Below are 17,550 nucleotides of genomic sequence, written 5' to 3'. Positions count from 1 at the left end.
ACACAGGAAGTAGTGAAATAATAAGAAGTTGAGGGTAGGTTCAGTTCTTATGTGAGGAGAGGTCACTATGCTCTAGGCATATAGCACCTCTGCTTCCTGTCTTCTCTCCGACAGCACTAGCTTTTGTTTTTTCTCCACTAGAAATAACCTTTCTTATCCCCTATTCCTGAATCTTTACTTAGTGTTTATGGTAGTTTGAAAGAAAATTGTCCCCAAAGGGAGTGGCACTATTAGGAGGTGTGAGTTTCTTGGAATTGGTGTGGCCTTGTTGGAAGAAGTATGTCACTGTAGGGGTGGGCTTTGAAGTCTAATATATGCTCAAGCTACACCTAGTGTCTCAGACCACTTTCTGTTGCCTTCTTATCAAGATGTAAAACTCAAGCCGGGCAGTGGTGGTGCACACCTTTAATCCCAGCACTCAGGATGGAGAGACAGGCAGAACTTTGTGAGTTCCAGGCTAGCTTGGGCTACAGAGAGAGTTCCAGGAATGGTACCAGAGCTACATAGAGAAACCCTGTATTGAAAAACAAAAGAAAGAAACGAAAAAAAGTAAAACTCTCAGCTCCTTCTTCAGCACCACATCTGCCAACATGCTGCCCTGCTGCCCACCATGATGATAATGGACTAAACTTAAATAAACTGTAAGCTGCCACCAGAATTAAATGTTTTGCTTTATCAGAGTTGCAGTCATGGTGTCTCTTCACAGCAATAGAAACCCCAATTAAGACAATGTTCTTGGAACTTATTCATAAACTTTTCGTCATTTTACAACACTCACCTTTCTCATTATGTGACACACATGTGCCCCGATACCAAGCACATCATGCTATTCTTCTTTTCCTCTCATTCATCCATATCTGCAACTCTGAATTCCAAAGCAAGCTTCTGAAGATGGAAGTATGTGTTAGCTTCTCTCATCCCCAAATCAATATTGTTTGTTCATATCTGGACTGAGAAAATACACTAAGATAGTGAAAAAAATAAACAAATGAGGAGACATTGAAATGGGTGAAGAAAAATATGTTACTTTGCTGAATTTAGGATTAAGCCAGCAAACAAGGATAGTGTGTACACCAATTGAAAGGCATTATAAAGACGTTGAGGGCTGGAGTGAAGGCCTCAGGGTTACACAGTTGAGTAATGTTCTTGCAGGGGATGAATTTTTAGTTCTTAGCCCTCGTGTTAGGGTATTCATATCCACCTATAAATCCAGATCCAGGAGATGGGATATCGTCTTCTGGATTCTACATGCACCTACACAATGTGTGCATACACACACACACACACACACACACACACACACACACACACGCACAGAGGGGGTGTAGTAAATAAAGCAGCATTACAAATAGAATTATAAATATCTGTTATGTGGCTCTCATGGTATATGCCCATAAGTGAACCAGCTATGTCACTAGGTATTTCTATTTTTTTAATCATTTGAGGAATCTCCAAACATATCGTCTTAATTTGTACCCTTACCAATAGTGAATAAGATTCCCTCTCTCTTCAAACCCTCTGCAACAGGTGTTGCCAGATTTCTTGATAGTAGCCATTCTGACTGGGGTGAGGTAGTGTCTCAAAATAGTTGAAAATATGGTACATACATGACATGTAGAATTATTCAGCTCTAAAGAAAAAGAAAGTCATACAATCAGGAGGAAAATTGGTGAACTTAGAATACATAATATTATGTAAGGCCACACAATCTTAGAATGAAAGAAAAAAATGTTCTCCCACAAATGCTGATTCTAGCCGTGTGTGTGTGTGTGTGTGTGTGTGTGTGTGTGTGTGTGTGTGTATGCAAGTGTACATTTGGGTATAATAATATAATATGTGGAAAGCATACCAATAAGTGGTAAATACTAGAGGATGAAGTGGGACTGAATGCAGGTAACAGACACTGTAGTATTGAAAGAAGACATAGCATTAGATGCTTTTATATTTTTAACTCTGACAAGGATTTATTTTTGGTGGTAGCTAAGTCATAATAATATATTTGATGGTGATTGTGGAAATCAAAGGTGAAGCTCTGAGCTTCACAATGAATATTCCAAGGTACAGAAATTCATTGAGCTGTATAAACATTGGATCTATTTAATTCAATGTGTCAATGGATATTCCAAGGGTACAGAAATCCATTGAGATGTATAAACATTGGGTCTATTTAATTCAATGTGTGATTATTTTATTTGCACATTCTTTAGGATAAAGTGTTAATAAATTAAAGAATGATAAAATTGATCTAAAAAAGAAGTTCATTGTTCCAAAATGAATATAATTGAGAGTATTGTAAGCTACTTCAATAGACCTTAAAAAGCTATACTTAGAGGGCCATCCTTAAATTCATAGCATGAAGTAGAGTCTATTTTCATATCACCTATTTGACATTAAACCTAATCTTAAGCATTTTGTAAAAGAGTATTGTTTATCAAAGAACTAAGACCTGCATATTCAGATATATATTTTCTCTTTCAATGTGTAACTTAAAAATATACAAACATGAGAGAAATATCAGATTATCCATAACACATGAAAGCTTTACTTAGTAGGTGTCATGCATATGTACCTTTATTATCTATTATTAGTACTTCATATCTAATCTGAAACCTTCTGATCATATAATTTCATACCTTGGACAATAATATACAGTATTAAATCCTCAATTTTGAAACTGGAATTAATTTCATTGATCACCAGTAGGGTGATCTGAGGATGAAGTGGAGACAAGTGATGAATAACCTCTTCCCAGGTGCTTCAACATCCAGTTGTATATACATCTGCAACTACAATTGGAAAAGAAAGAGGAAGAAATGACAGCAGATGATTTGCCACTGGGATCCTCAGACAGCAGAAGGAAGAGAAGGAAGAGAATGACCCGCAGACGTTTCTCTCTGAAGCTGCCGGATAGACAGCATCTGTTTCTGACATTTGCTCATCACTTACAGACGTAGAAGCCAAAATTGGAAACACAATTGATATTGATAGTGGCTGGCTGCGGAAGGGGAATTGTGCTACGTGCAACAAATGATGAAGAAATTAAGGGCACTGCCCTGAAAGCATTACCTCATCACCCTCTGCTGGGCTTCACACTGTCTTAACAGAAGAGTGGCCCTTTGGCATCCAGCATTCAGAGTGTTGCACAAAAGACTGAAAGATAATCATAGATATGTTATTTTCTACTTACAAGCATGATGATCTGCATTTAATTCAAAGGAGAAATATCTAGAAATACCACACAAATTGACAGACTGTTTAAAAACTAAAATAAATTGTAACTATAAAAATGAGAACATTGTACCCACAACAGATGATGTGGTTTAAAGGTGAACCCTCTTGAAGCAAATAATAGCCAAGAAATTAATTTGGCCTTATGGCAGAGTCAATTGGTACAGGGTCAAGGGCCAGATGTTGTTTGGACCCTGAGAATATGGGTCATGTTTGCTGTACAGACGTAATAATAAGCAAGTCCCATGTTTGCTAAAACATGGGAAAAATAAAATAAATAAGTCATTACAATGCAGTGCTGAATTATATATGTATTTACATGGATATAAAATATACTGAAAATGAGATGTTATGTCTGAAGGGATAAATGAAGGATGAAATGGAATATTCTCTACAGAGATGTCTAGAAAGAAGGCTTTATCAAAAGTACACCCCATCAACTACACTGATTTAATCATTACACATTGTATACATGTATGGAATTACCAAATATTACCATGTTGATCAATTAAACTAATGGTGGAAAGATAAAACATGAAAAATATAAATTAAAATGTCCAAGTCAAAAGAGAAATAAATTATAAAAGAGATCTCATCAGCAGCAAGGAAGAGCCTAAGAGCACGGAGAGAAAAGCTGACTTCAGATAATCAGTACCTAGTAAGGGTTTCGAAGAGAACTAGGGTTGGTAAGGTAGCTCAGAGGGTCAAGAAGGATGCTGTCAAGTGTGAATTCCTGAGACTGACCCCTGGTGCCCACATAATGGATGAAGAGAATCAGTTCCCACAATCTGTCCTCTCCTATTACTTCCTTGTGTGGACCAGTTTTTACAAGTGCCCACCCAATAGAAAAACAAGAAACAAACAAGCAAACTAATAAATATTGTAAAGGGGGATTAATTTATAGTGTGTTTTTTATTGCACAGCAGATGACTATAGATAAATACATAATTATGTATAGGTTCAAGAAACTACAAGGAAAGATTTTGTATCTTTTTACCACAAATAAATGATAAAGTTTTAAGGTGATAAATATATTTAACATGAATACTATAAAATGTATACATGTATTGAAATATCATATGCTATTAATTTTAGTATCAAATAATTATTTTGATTGATGTATTGATACATTTATATATTACAGCAGTATCAATGATGTAATTATATATAAAACAGGCTAATAGCTAATAGATTTTGTTGATCAACATGCATATTTTAAAATATTTTTAACAATTTAGTTGCATGTATGTGGGTATGTGTGCACATGTATGAGAAAGCCTGCAGGAGACCTGAAGAAGAGGGCAGATTTGACGCAGCTGGGGCTACAGAGGGTTTGTGGGTGTTGGAACCAAATCTAGGTCCTCCGGAAAAGCAGCAAGAGTTTTAAACCACTGGTCTCCACTGTCCCTAGATGCACACATTTTTTCAGTTTCCATCCCTCGTTTATTGTTCCCCACCAGCATGATGAGGAATAGAATTATGGCTGTCGATATTCATAACTTCTTCCTGATTTTATGTGGACAAAATTTAGTGCTTCTCAGGAAGGTACATTTTCCTTGTAGTGTTTTTATACTGGGAACTTTTATAAAGAGCTTATGTTAAATTAACACAGTTGTGTGAATACTGACATTAATTAGTACATTTATCTATTATATCGCTGATATCTTGGAAATAAATGTTACATTAGAACTGTCGGAATTATTTTGGTTGATGTACCAGGTGTTTTTTCAAAGTACTTCCTATTAGGCACTGGAGGAATGTCTCAACATGTAAAATACTTACCATATGGGCATGAGGACCTAAGTCCCAGTGTTCAGATCCTACATAAAACATCAAAGATGACAGCACATGCTTGTAATCCCTGTCCTAGGAAGGCAAAGACTGGTAAGCCATCTTGACTGTTGTGGATATCGTTCCGTATAAATAAAACACTGATTGGCCAGTGGCCAGGCAGGAAGTAGGCGGGACAAGGAGAGAGGAGAATTCTGGGAAGTGGAAGGCTGAGTGAGGGAGACTGCCTGGAGCCGCCACCAGGACAAGGAAGATGTAAAGTACTAGTAAGCCATGAGCCACGTGGCAAAGTATAGATTAATAGAAATGGGCTAAAGTAAGAGCTAGACAATGATAGCCCTGAGCTAATGGCCAAGCAGTTTAAATAATATAAGCGTCTGTATGTTTATTTTATAAGTGGACTAAGGGACTGCCAGGGCTTTGCAGGACCCGGGGAGAAAACTCCAGCTACATTGATTGCAACAGTGAGCTCCAGTTTAGTTAAGAGACCCTGTGGTTGTAGAGCATTTTAAAGTCTGTTACTTTTGTTTATGTTACATTTGTTTAACTCTGTGAAGCTGTGTAACTGTGCCTGTCTAAAACACCTGATAGTCTAGTAAAGAGCTGAATGACCAATAGCAAGGCAGGAGAGAGGATAGGAGGGGCTGGCAGGCAGAGAGGATATAGAGGAGAGATTTAGGAGTGCGGAAAGGAGGAGGACATCTGGGGCCAGTCCCCCAGCTACACAGACAGCCATGGAGTAAAAGTAAAAGTAAGATTACAGAAGAAAAGGAAAAAGCCCAGAAACAAAAGGTAGATTTGATAATTTAATGTTGAGAAAAGCTGGCAAGAAACAAGCCAAGCTAAGGCCGAACATTAATAATTAAGAATAAACCTCCATGTGTGATTTATTTGGGAGCTGGGTGGCAGGACCCCCAAAAGAGCAAAAGCAAACAACACCCCATCTCAGGAACTAAGCAGGAGAGTGACTAAGGAAGTATCTGAGGTCAACCTTCCCCCTCCACATGTACTGTGCACACACAGACACATCAACCACACACATGTATTTTCTCTTAGGAAGACATTTGATGTAAAATGTGGGATATCCCACATTTTACATCAAATGTCTTCCTAAGAGAAAATACATGTGTATTATATATATATATAATATTCTTTATATATATAATTATATATAAATATATATTTATATATAATAATATATAAAAATAATTATAATATAATATGTAATATATATTTATTCTTTCTGATGATACAGATAAATTTTTGTTTATTACAGACTTTGAATGGTTCCCATTTAGGAGAAATTTTTATCTTATCCAAAAAGTTTTCAAAGTATGATTTCTAACTATATCTACCTGTCATCTCTTAAAATGAATCTACACCAAAACTAAAAAAAAAAACAAAAAAAACAAAAAAACAAAAAAAAAAAACATGTTATTCCTATTCCAATTGTGTTTAACAACATTTAGTATTAAGTTGTGAAAGAACTGAGTAAAATACCAAAAAGTAATAACACTAGCAGTAATAATAGCAATTTAAGTTATGACTAACTTAATATGCAGCTGAATACACACGAATCCTGTCCACTTGAGCAAATTCTCCTAATGCTTTTGTGATCATCATGAATATTCTGTTTCAGCCTTGCTGCCCAAGAAAGATGCATTTGTATCTTTAAACTGTTATCCTGTCTGCATTTTAAAAACTCTAAAAATTGATGTTAAAAGTTCAAAAGTCACCAGGTATATTCCTGTTTGAAGATAGTAGAAATTATGTGCATGAATCCCATATGTGTGCAATACTATAACTGATGCATTCTCAGGAAGAAATGCTGATCTTTCTTTTCTTTTCTTTCATTTTCTTTCCCCTTCTTTCTCTTTTATTTTTATTTTTTGTATGGTTTTTTATGACAAGGTTTTGCTCTGGGATGTTTTTCTGTATGCTGTGAATATGTGTTACTCCCATTGGCTAATAAATAAAGCTGCATTGGCCTATGGCAGGGCAGGATGGAGCTAGGTGGGAAGATCCAAGTAAGATAGGGAAAGGAGAAAGGAGAATTAGAGAAGAGATGCCAGCCACCGCCAGGAGAAGCAAGATGTGAATGTACCAGTAAGTTATGGCCATGTGGCGACTTATAGATTAGTAGAAATGGGTTAAGTTATAGGAGCTAGCTAGCGAAAAGCCTGAGCCATTAGGCCATAGAGTCTGTAAGTAATATAAGCCTCTGTGTGTTTACTTGTCCAAGTGGCTGTGGGATGGGCAGGACACAGGAAAACTTCCAGATATAAGGCTCCTTTGTGTAGCCTGGATCGTCCTGGAACTAACTTGTCCACCAGGCTGGTAAATGCTAACTTCTTAAAATACTTGTTTCCATTAATCAAGAAATGGAAAAGCAAGAAGACATGGCATTGGGTAAAGTGTTGGAATGAGGGAAGAGTTGGAGGGAAGACTGGTGGTGTGAAAATATGAATGAAGTATATGTTGTAAATATATAAAATTCTCAAATAACAAATAAAAATATAACATTAATGATATTATTATAAGTAATATTTATTGATATCATTATTATAATATAAAAATAAACAATATATTTGATAATAATAAACATACAGAAATCTTTATTTAATATTCCACCAGTACTTCTTATTTCTGTAGCTTCAGGTTCTCTGAAAAAAATGATATGAAAATATTGCTGTAAAACCTACTGGAAGTTACAGATAAGAGTCACTATATCCATTGCGTCATTAAGTAAAGTCCATTTTCTGCACACATAGGAAAGGGGATCACACCACATATGCTGTTCCTCTATATTTCCTCCATAGTTCCATGTTTATCACAAGCAAATGTATCAGAGGCCAGCAGCCAACCATCTATTAGATGGCTATAGACAACTAATCACATCTTGTTAACATAGCATAAAATATTTTGTATTTTAGTCAGAAGTGACACTATTTTAATAGTACCACAATTTACTCCAAGCACATTCAGCTTTATGGAATACAGCATTGCAAAAGATGCTAGTGAGTTACCTCTGTTTAGGAGAAATTGACTGAAAAGCAGTTCCCAACTGTACTTCTCTATACAAAGTCACCAAGAAACCAAAGGAGTTCAAATACAACCTCATTAAATAAGACAGCAAGTCTAAGTGGCATACAAAGCTATTAAACAAACCAGATTGGTTCATAATAATAAGAAACATATTTCACATCTGTTGCACAGTGCAGAGCTTTTAACAAGTAATAGACACAATGTGTTGGCGGATAGTTGCTGTTCCCCCTCAGTATATCACTGTCAATGGCAGTGCTGTCTCAAAAGAAGCACTTATCTCATACACTTTATTGCTTGATAGCTTGCTGATTGCTTTTACAAAGCAATAAATTGATGGCCTGATTCAGCACTGACATTAGGTTATGTTCATTTTCAGTGATTGATGCTTTGAATTAGAACTCTTGTATTCTTTCCTGCTCGGGAATATGAAATTCTAAGCAGCCTTGTCGATGTCAGAAACAAAGCCACATAACCAATGCCAATAAGCCGTATTTATTCACTTAAATTACCAACAGGCCTTTCTCTTTAATAAAGTGCCCATAATTTATGTTTTAATATCTCCATTTCCAATTAAATTGGCTAATTTTTAAACTTGAAAAAATAAGGGAGCAATATCATTAAATTTACATTTTTTCAAAGCAGATGAAGACAAGTGTGCAAAATCACAACATATAATTCATTAACAGATTACTTAGTTAATATGAATAATTTAATACCTTCAAGTTCAATAGACAAATGCTATTACTTTTGATTAAGTGGAATGATTACTTGACTTTATAATTTTAAAATAGAAAAAAAAACTGTGATGATGAAAATCAAATGATACAAAAGGAATATATTGCTTCTCTACTTTATATTTTCACCCTTTATCAGAAAATTCAACATAGCACATTAATATTAACCAGAGTTATATAAAAGAAAAAAAAACTGGTTCTAAGATTTCAAAAGTATAAGAAAATCAGATAGCAGAAGCATTTTTAACCCTGCAGGTCAAACAAGAAGCATTTTGATATACAATTACTCAATTTCTCAAAACCAGTAATTTCCATCAGTGTGATTTCATTCCCAGAGAACATAAAGAAACATGAGAAGACATCTTGGTCATCACATCTGGTAGGATATATTTTATGACTGGAGCTACGGACAGAATTTCTCACTAGGAAAATCATCAAGCTCAAACAACCATCACTGCTGAGCTTTAGAAAACCTGCAATCCCGGCTTAAAGCACTTATACTGGAGTTCCCTCCCTGTGAGTCCCCTCACCACATCGATGTGGGGGGTTCATTTACTTTTATCCTCTTACCTCCTCCCTCATGCATAAAATAAAATCATGTACTGTCTACAAACAGATAGGTATAATAATGGATGGATTAAAATATTTGGTCTCAGCAAAGGTAAGTCTAGCAAATTGCCGATTTTATTGAGCAGCTAAAAATAATTAAATAAGTGAAAGGCTTATGAGTTGCAAGAAAAGCTATGCTTATAGCATGGTTGCCCTGCTGGTTAGAGTTGAGCCATACAGACATGAGCTTTTCAGCAAAAGTTTCATTTATTTTAACATAAAATTACAGAAGAAGAGTCTATAATAAAACAAAAGCATGGAGACAGACAGAATAAGAAACTGGAGGTGGGAATGGGGGGTGGGCTGGGGGGAAGGGGAGGAGGGCAGGAAGGGGGAGAACAAGGGAATCCGTGGCTGTTATGTAGAACTGAATGGTATTGTAAAATAAAATTAAATTAAATTAAAACAAAAATAAATACTCAATCACATGCACAAAGCAGCAAACATGAACCCGAAGTACAGAGAGGCAACAAAACTTCAAAGCCCCTCCCACCTCCCCAAACAGTGCCACCAAATGGGTCTCAAGTGTTCAAATGCCCGAGTCAATGACAGTCATTTCTCATTCAACCCACCAGATGGAATAAAGAATATTCTCTCACTCCATCTCTCCCCTTCTCTTTCTCTCTCTGTATCTTTGTGTTGTGTTTGCAACTGTGTGCATGCATATTGTGCAGAGTCCAAAAGAGGATATTGTATGTGTTGTTCTATCACACTCAGGATTGCTTCCTTGAGAAAGTTTCTCACTAAACCTGGAGACAGGCTGGTAAACAGGAAGCTCCATCAGTGCTCCTGTCCCGGCCCTTACAAGCGCAGGGTCACAGGAGTACATGACAACACCAAGCTTTTGCAGTGGATTCTGGGGATTTGAACTCCGATCTTCATTATTATCCAATGATCACTCTCATCTGGCTAGCTATCTCCTTAGCCCAAGAATATTTCTAATATAGCAGGATCAAATAATACTGTCTTTCAAATAAGACTAAAATTAGCAATGTAGCTCACAGGCAATTGAGATGAACTTTTTACTACACAGATACTGTTCAGTGTTGATAACCAACTTTAATGCAGTTACAAGGCTGGAAATTAATGTTCAGACAAGGGGATTTGGCAAAGGTAAAACAAATGTTCAAACAGCTCATATATCTTGTTTTACATGATTCCTAATGTGAAACTATGGGTTTTTTAAAAAATGTATATGCCAGCATATTTAAAGACAGATTCTGAGGAACACAATTTCTGAGAAAATCATAGTATATGTATATTTAATTTTTTATGAAATCATTGGTTTCTATTTATAGAATTTACAGAAATTTTTATTTTCATATACAAGTTTGTGGTTTTATCTATAATTGTAAAATTTCAGCTATTTGATAGGGTCATCCATTAGCCAACTATTATTTGTTACCAAATTCTTGTTTTTAATATGTTTTTATTTATTTCTTTGAGAACTTTACACATATATTCAATTGGTTTAAATAAAATCTACTCCCCGATCCATTCCCCAACTCCCACTATATATCTCCCTCCAGTTGGCTCTTGAGTACTAGTTATCCACCAGCATTTATTACTTTTCCATTCACTACTTGAAAAAGCTTTTAACATTAACAAAATCCAGAAGTTTAGCATCACTGTTCTGAACACTGTGGTCTAAAAGGATCTGTGTCTATCAAATGGCTACACATTCCTCAAATGCAAATAATTTAGTAGCTACATATATCACATACATATGCAATATATAATTCTTGTTTTAAAACAAGCCCTATTTGTCTTTGTGATATTTTTTCCTAAGCAATGATGTAATGCCCAGAAAGCTGCTAAGAAAACATTTTCTTTAGATGAAAATCTGAATGTGTGTTTAAGAGCCACTGATATACAAAATTCTAAAATATAATAATGAAATATTTTATCATTGAATTACAATTGTTAATATTTATAGAGTCAGTATGTGTGGGTGGGGGCAATCATGAATCTAGTAAGAGGAACAACTGACTTTGTGGGTATAGTTTGTGATATCACTAGGAGAAAAAAAGAAAAACCTCACAGCAAACTCCTTGATCCTCTGGTTCTTATAGACTTACAACCCTTTTGCAAAATATTCCCTGAGCCTTGGGTGCAGGAAGGTTCTTTAAATGCATCCAATAGGACTAAGCTCCACAACTCTGTACTTGGCTTTGTTGTAGTTTTCTCCAGTACTCTCCATTGCAAAGAGAAGTTTCTTTGATGAGAGGTAAAGGCCACCCTTATCTATGAATACAAGGACAGATACTTATAAACTTATCAATTATGCTGATTTAGTAAATTGGAGTTTCTAGATTCTCTTCCAATAACCACTTCACTGAGTAGTTAGGTAGGTTTCCAGTACTAGGTATAATTTCACTCTTGTTGAGCAGGTCTTAAGTTCAATTAGAGAGCTGCTGGTTACTGCCAGTGTGTGTGTGTGTGTGTGTGTGTGTGTGTGTGTGTACCTATGCTGCACCTTTCGGGTTACCTTGCATGCTGGTCATTGATGTGGTTCATAAGCAGCATATCTGGGTTGGACTGTTAGTTGTCTCCCTCTTTCGGAAACTTGTGTGATTGATGCCTTTCTGGTACCATGAAATCTAGTCCTCAATTGGAGTTGAGTTTAATTCCAGCTCAGGTGTCTCAACAACATGACTGACTAAATATAACCTAAATGCAAATGACACTGATGGAAAAAAAAAACAAAACAGGATGGGGAAAAGCACACAAGGCTGTAACCATGTACAAAGAGCTATAGGCAACTGAGGTAAACTGAAAGCTGGAGAGGTGGTCTTCTCTGGGGAAAAACAAATCAACTGATTTGCCAGTACAAATCGGTCAGCTGTAAAAACACATATGCAAGTAATGTTATATGGACTGAAGATGTTATATTTAGAAATATATTTGTATAAACATATGCATATATGAATGAAAAAGGAGTCTATGAATCTGAAGGGAGGTGGGCAGAGTAAGGAGAGACCTCTGGGAGCATTTGGACACTTTCGTAAGGAAAGGAGAACTGTAATTATAATTTCAAAAGAGAAGGTGTGACCTTAAGAGAGGGTGGAGATAGGAAGGAGAGGTTGACTCTGAAGCAGAAGTTGGGGCGATATATGTGGGCGTGTGATGGAAGAGGACAATTCAGAAATTCAGGAATTGCTGAATAATAGCAACATGCACACAATGTAACAAAGGACATGACTATTTTGGCTATCTTAAAAAATTAGAATAGGAATAAATCTTCAAATTGTAGAATCATTTAGCTGTTGAACTGATGAACAATAACTTTTTTTTTCTTTTTCTTTTTTTATTATTTTATTTTATTTTACAATACTATTCAGTTCTACATAACAGCCACAGATTCCCTTGTTCTCCCCCTTCCTGCCCCCCTCTCCTTCCCCCCATAACTTCTAATGCCTGTAACTGGCTTCAAATTTAATTTTTCCAAGAAGTGGCTTTCTAAAATAGTACAGACGACCTCCCTCTCCATCTCTGTGAGAGAGTTTTCCTATGTAGTCCAGTCTTGTGTTGTTATACAAATATCGAGAGTGCAGGAATGTGCCAACATGCGAGGCAACAATTTTCTGAACATCTTTAACCATCTTGAAAGAATAAAATATAATGCATAAGTTAAAGAATGAGAATAAAAATAGCAAATGTCCCATCATACCATTATGCACTTATAAATAGCTATATTTCATGTTGAGAAAAAAGTTTTTCCTAAATTATCCTAAGGTACTCTGAATTATGACACAATTTGCCAAGAAGAATTTGTGAATAATGTTTCATGTTTCACTGTAAAAATCTTGAATGACTCTGAACACTGTGCTAGGATATTGAAAATGATGGACAAAATTTAAGTAAGTTGTGACTCCTTTGCTTTATTATTAGTAACGATCACAAATAGATCTGGAGGAGCGCTGCTGGTAGGAAATTATCCAAGAAGGAGCAAAGAAAGGTTTGGTCTTTACGACAGGCACGAGAGACATTTACCTCTGAGGTTCCATGTGTGCTCATGTTACCTATGGTAGTGGGCTGGGATGTATGGAGAGTTCACACTCATGTTACCTATGAAACCAGGCTGGGCTGCATGGAGAGTTCACACTCATTTAATAAACATTGATTAGTCCTCCCCATCGCTTCCTCTTTCCTATTTTCTTGGTCCTTTCACTCTTACTATTTTACTCTCCAGTATTAGGGGGCAAACTTCTTTATACTCTGCACGTAAGTGAAAAAGACTGTGCCATTATCGCAAAGTCACCAATGGCACACATCTGGAAAGACAGGACGGTGTCTTACTTATCTAATTCCCTCAGCATCTAGAAAAGCACATGTTCAATTATGTTTAGGTGAGAACAAAAGTCAGATCCTCCTGTGTGTGCCTTATTATAGTAGGGGTATATACCTAAACACAAAATTTCAGAGGGGAAATATAAGTAGAAGAAAATTAGTAATTTAACTTCTTTACTCTTTCACAAAAATGTGTTCTATATTCTAGAGCTCGTAAGTATCACTAACATCTCAAACACTGAAGTATAGAATTTTAAAATCCATAATTTGAGTTCAGATGTATTAAAGTAAATTACAGCCTTGTGATTACATATCATTTTCACAGACAAGCTTAATTTTATAGTAAACAAACCTAGACATTTGAAAGAAACTTTTTTGTTATTAATTTTATCTTTGGAGACTATAATATATTACATCATTTCCCCCTTCCTTTTCCTTCTTCCAAACCTTAGCATATACTGCTCCTTGCTTTCTTTCAAATCTGTGGACTTTTTTCCCATTAATTATCATGTGTTATGAATAGTAACATTATCTGAGGTACAGAAAAATGAATTTAGCATTAAAAGATATGTAAATAGATGGGAAAAATTAAGCCATGTAGATGTAGGAATGGAATGAGGTTTTTGACATAGTAATGTTTGTATAAAAGTGGAAGAAGAGGATGGAGCTGAGGTACAGCTGCTGCCTGCGTTCAGACTGCCTCTGTCTGGGACTACGTGCCTTCCTGTCACAGCTGATCAATACTCCACGAAATGAAGACTGGTCTGAGAGCAGCTCCCAACACGAATGTGCGAGTTAGGGGTGGCCGTTCATGTTCTGAATTCTCTTACCACTTCGGCTTCCCTGTGCCACACATCACAATCAATCTTACTGTTACTTTTGTACGTTTTTCTATCATCTCACCTAGATTGCTGTCTGTAGGAGGGTGTTCTTTGCATTTTTCATCCTTTTCTCCCCTTGGTCCTCAGGCAGAGCACTTTGACCAGTGGATTCTTTAGCAGCACAGGTTGAATAAATGCATGATAAGGAAGCATTGAATAGATGAGAGGATTTGCTCTTGAAACAGTTTGAGTGTTTGAAGAATCTGGGGAGCTTGCTTCAAAGTCTTTAAAGTTGCATGTGATTTGATATGCCTCACCCATGATTCCACTCTCACAGAGATCAAACACTTAATTCCATAAGGCAAGGAAACTATGAAATAGGCTGTTTCTGAACGCATTTTAAAACATTGAAGCAACATATCCTAACTAGTGTGCAGGGTGTATGTTTAAATTCATTGCTTTCTACAAAGAAAAATATAATACATAGCACGGCAGAGAGAGCTTCATGGTAGACACAAACTCTTTACATCAGTCTTAGTGAGTTTCATGACACTCTAACTATGGGGCACAATTTTAATAAATTTGACTTTTGGTATAGTTTAGTAAATAAGCACATTTATTAAACAAAACACAAATAATGGTTTGGCTTTAAACAAGGACTCCATGGTAGTAAAAAATATATATCATAAAAATAATTGCATTATACTATCAAGTATAATATATTATAACAATACAAAGTATGGAAATTCGGTGAAGGAGTTACAAATTTATCCGAATTGGTACAGTGTGTGTGTGTGTGTGTGTGTGTGTGTGTGTGTGTGTGTGTGTGGCTTTGTGTATTTGTTAATAGCAGCATGTCCTTGAAAATGTCCTTTGTGAGAGTTTGACAATGAACTAGGAATCAGGCTGTTTTCTGGATTGTTTCTGTACCTTATATCCCGAGACAGTTCCTCAGTGACCTTAGAGCTTAGAGTCTAGATTGTTGGGTCAACCCCAGGGTCCTCATATCTCTGCCATCTACTCCAGGCACTGATAGTACAGACATGCACCCCATGACCAGTATCTCCATGACTATGGGAATACAAACCTGGGTCCACAGATTGAACAGCAAGTGCTTCAACCACTGAACAATCCCCTCAGACACTGAACTACTGTCTTAAAATTTAAGAGGAAAATATCCAATTTGTCCTGGTACATGAAAACCCATAAGCCTGGTTACACAAAGAAAATTAGAACTATATTGTACAAATAAGCATTTACAATTAAATTTTATTTGCATTAAAATTTTTTTTCTAAAATTTATCTCCTAATTTTAATATGACCTTTTTTACTCAAAAATATTTCTCCTAATTTTTAATTTATCTATCTTTAAAGTTACAATTCAGGAAAAAAGTTTTCTTTTTCAAAACGTAGTAATTTTTTTTGTTTTAGTCAATGTCTTTATTGTTTACCTTAATCAATCACATTCAAACACTTTCAATGACCACATGTATTATGACTATTTTTCCTACTTAGTCTAGTGATGCGTTAGTATTGTAAGTGGTTATGGATAGTCAAGTAGGTAACAGAAAATCATGTGAAGACTGACTATCATGCTCAATGTATCTTCTTTGATTTACAGGCATCATATGACTCTTAGAATAAAGGAGCTGTCATTAAGGAGACAGAACAATCACATTTTCATTGGAGCTACATAGGCTGAACAAAAACATATTTTTATACTTTTCTATGTTCTCATGAAAAAAAAAAAAAGTTTAGGCTCACTATAATTATGTCCATGAGATGAAAGTAGGGTAGTGTTGAAGAATAAAGACATCATGCCACTACACATTTGTAGAACCCTACCTTTCTTATTTTTTCTTTTTCTTTTTGGATGTCTTGAAAACTACATCAACATAAATAAAAATAAGCAAATAGAAGTTATTGGTAATCTATGCATTGCATTTAGAAAAAATATATATATACACACATATATAATTCTGATTTGTTTGTTTGTTTACTACAAAGAGAAAGAAAGGCAGTCCCTGTAATTCAGTGGGTAAGGAGCTTGGGAAGGTCTGTGAGGAGGTGGGGTGAGAGTAAACCATGGTCAGAATATATTTTATGAAAAAAATTTAATTAAAAAGAAAAAAAACAGAAAAATGAGATACACCATTTTTTCAATTTCTTCAAAGATAAGAAATGATTTCAATAAATTTTCTAAGAACTGAAAATGTATCTAATGCAAATCAATATTCCAGCTCTAATAAGTATAAAAGTTACTCATTTCTTGTCTAACCAAAATGCCTTCTTTATGTTTTATAGGCTACATTACAAAATAAAATGAGATTTTAGATGGAAACACATGAACATCCCAAAAAATCCTCTTTTGTCTCTGCTTTTCATTTTTATGTCATAATCTTAAATAAATGAGTAACGTATCCCTAGTGTCTTCTCAGAATGAATTAGTTTTCTAAAATCTTTTCTACTGCAAAGCCTATGCATCAGTCCATGTTCTGACTTCCTTTGTGATAAGATGTTTTTCATAAAACATACACATACCTCTTTTTATATATAACTCTTAACATTTTCTCTCCCTTTACTTCTCTGTATATACCTACAGACACATGCAGGGGCTGAACCTCAACAGGCCATGCCACTTTCCCAATGTCTAACAAGATGCATTCACAGAAATGCTAAGTGAGAACTGTTTCCTTCCATTAAGAATGCTTTGAAGCTTCTCGAGAAACACGTATAAAAATATACACATTTTAAAGACAGCACAGAGTGCCAGTTAAAAGACGATTCATGATTTTTTTTTTTGTAGTTGTACAGCAAGCATAAAGCATTTCCTTTTATCCAACTAAGATATTACTCACAGGACACGAGGTTTAACCAAGTTATTAAAGAAGAAGAAAATGAAAGAAAAGAGAGCATTTTTTCTGGTAGTAGCAAAGGATTCCTCCTAACCCTATGTGCTTTACTGCACTGACTGTAGTAACTGTCACTCACCCATGGATTCCCTTTTCAGGCTAAGCCTGCACATGCTCATC

The 17,550-nt window shown here is 35.6% G+C and overlaps 1 long non-coding RNA gene across 1 annotated transcript; it reads right to left on the bottom strand.

Annotated features, from left to right (window-relative positions):
- Positions 1-1,498: 1,498 nt before the first annotated feature.
- On the bottom strand, positions 1,499-5,133 carry LOC143269509 (uncharacterized). The gene is made up of 3 exons (XR_013045937.1): positions 5,011-5,133; positions 3,067-3,150; positions 1,499-1,630 (listed from the first exon to the last, which is right to left on the bottom strand). It is a non-coding gene; the product is annotated as an uncharacterized LOC143269509 (long non-coding RNA).
- Positions 5,134-17,550: the final 12,417 nt, after the last annotated feature.

Source organism: Peromyscus maniculatus, chromosome 19 (genome assembly GCF_049852395.1).
Source record: "Peromyscus maniculatus bairdii isolate BWxNUB_F1_BW_parent chromosome 19, HU_Pman_BW_mat_3.1, whole genome shotgun sequence".
NCBI classification, from domain to species: Eukaryota; Metazoa; Chordata; class Mammalia; order Rodentia; family Cricetidae; genus Peromyscus; species Peromyscus maniculatus.
The sequence above is the reverse complement of the archived record's forward strand: the minus strand, read 5'-3'. Positions and strand labels throughout refer to the sequence as shown.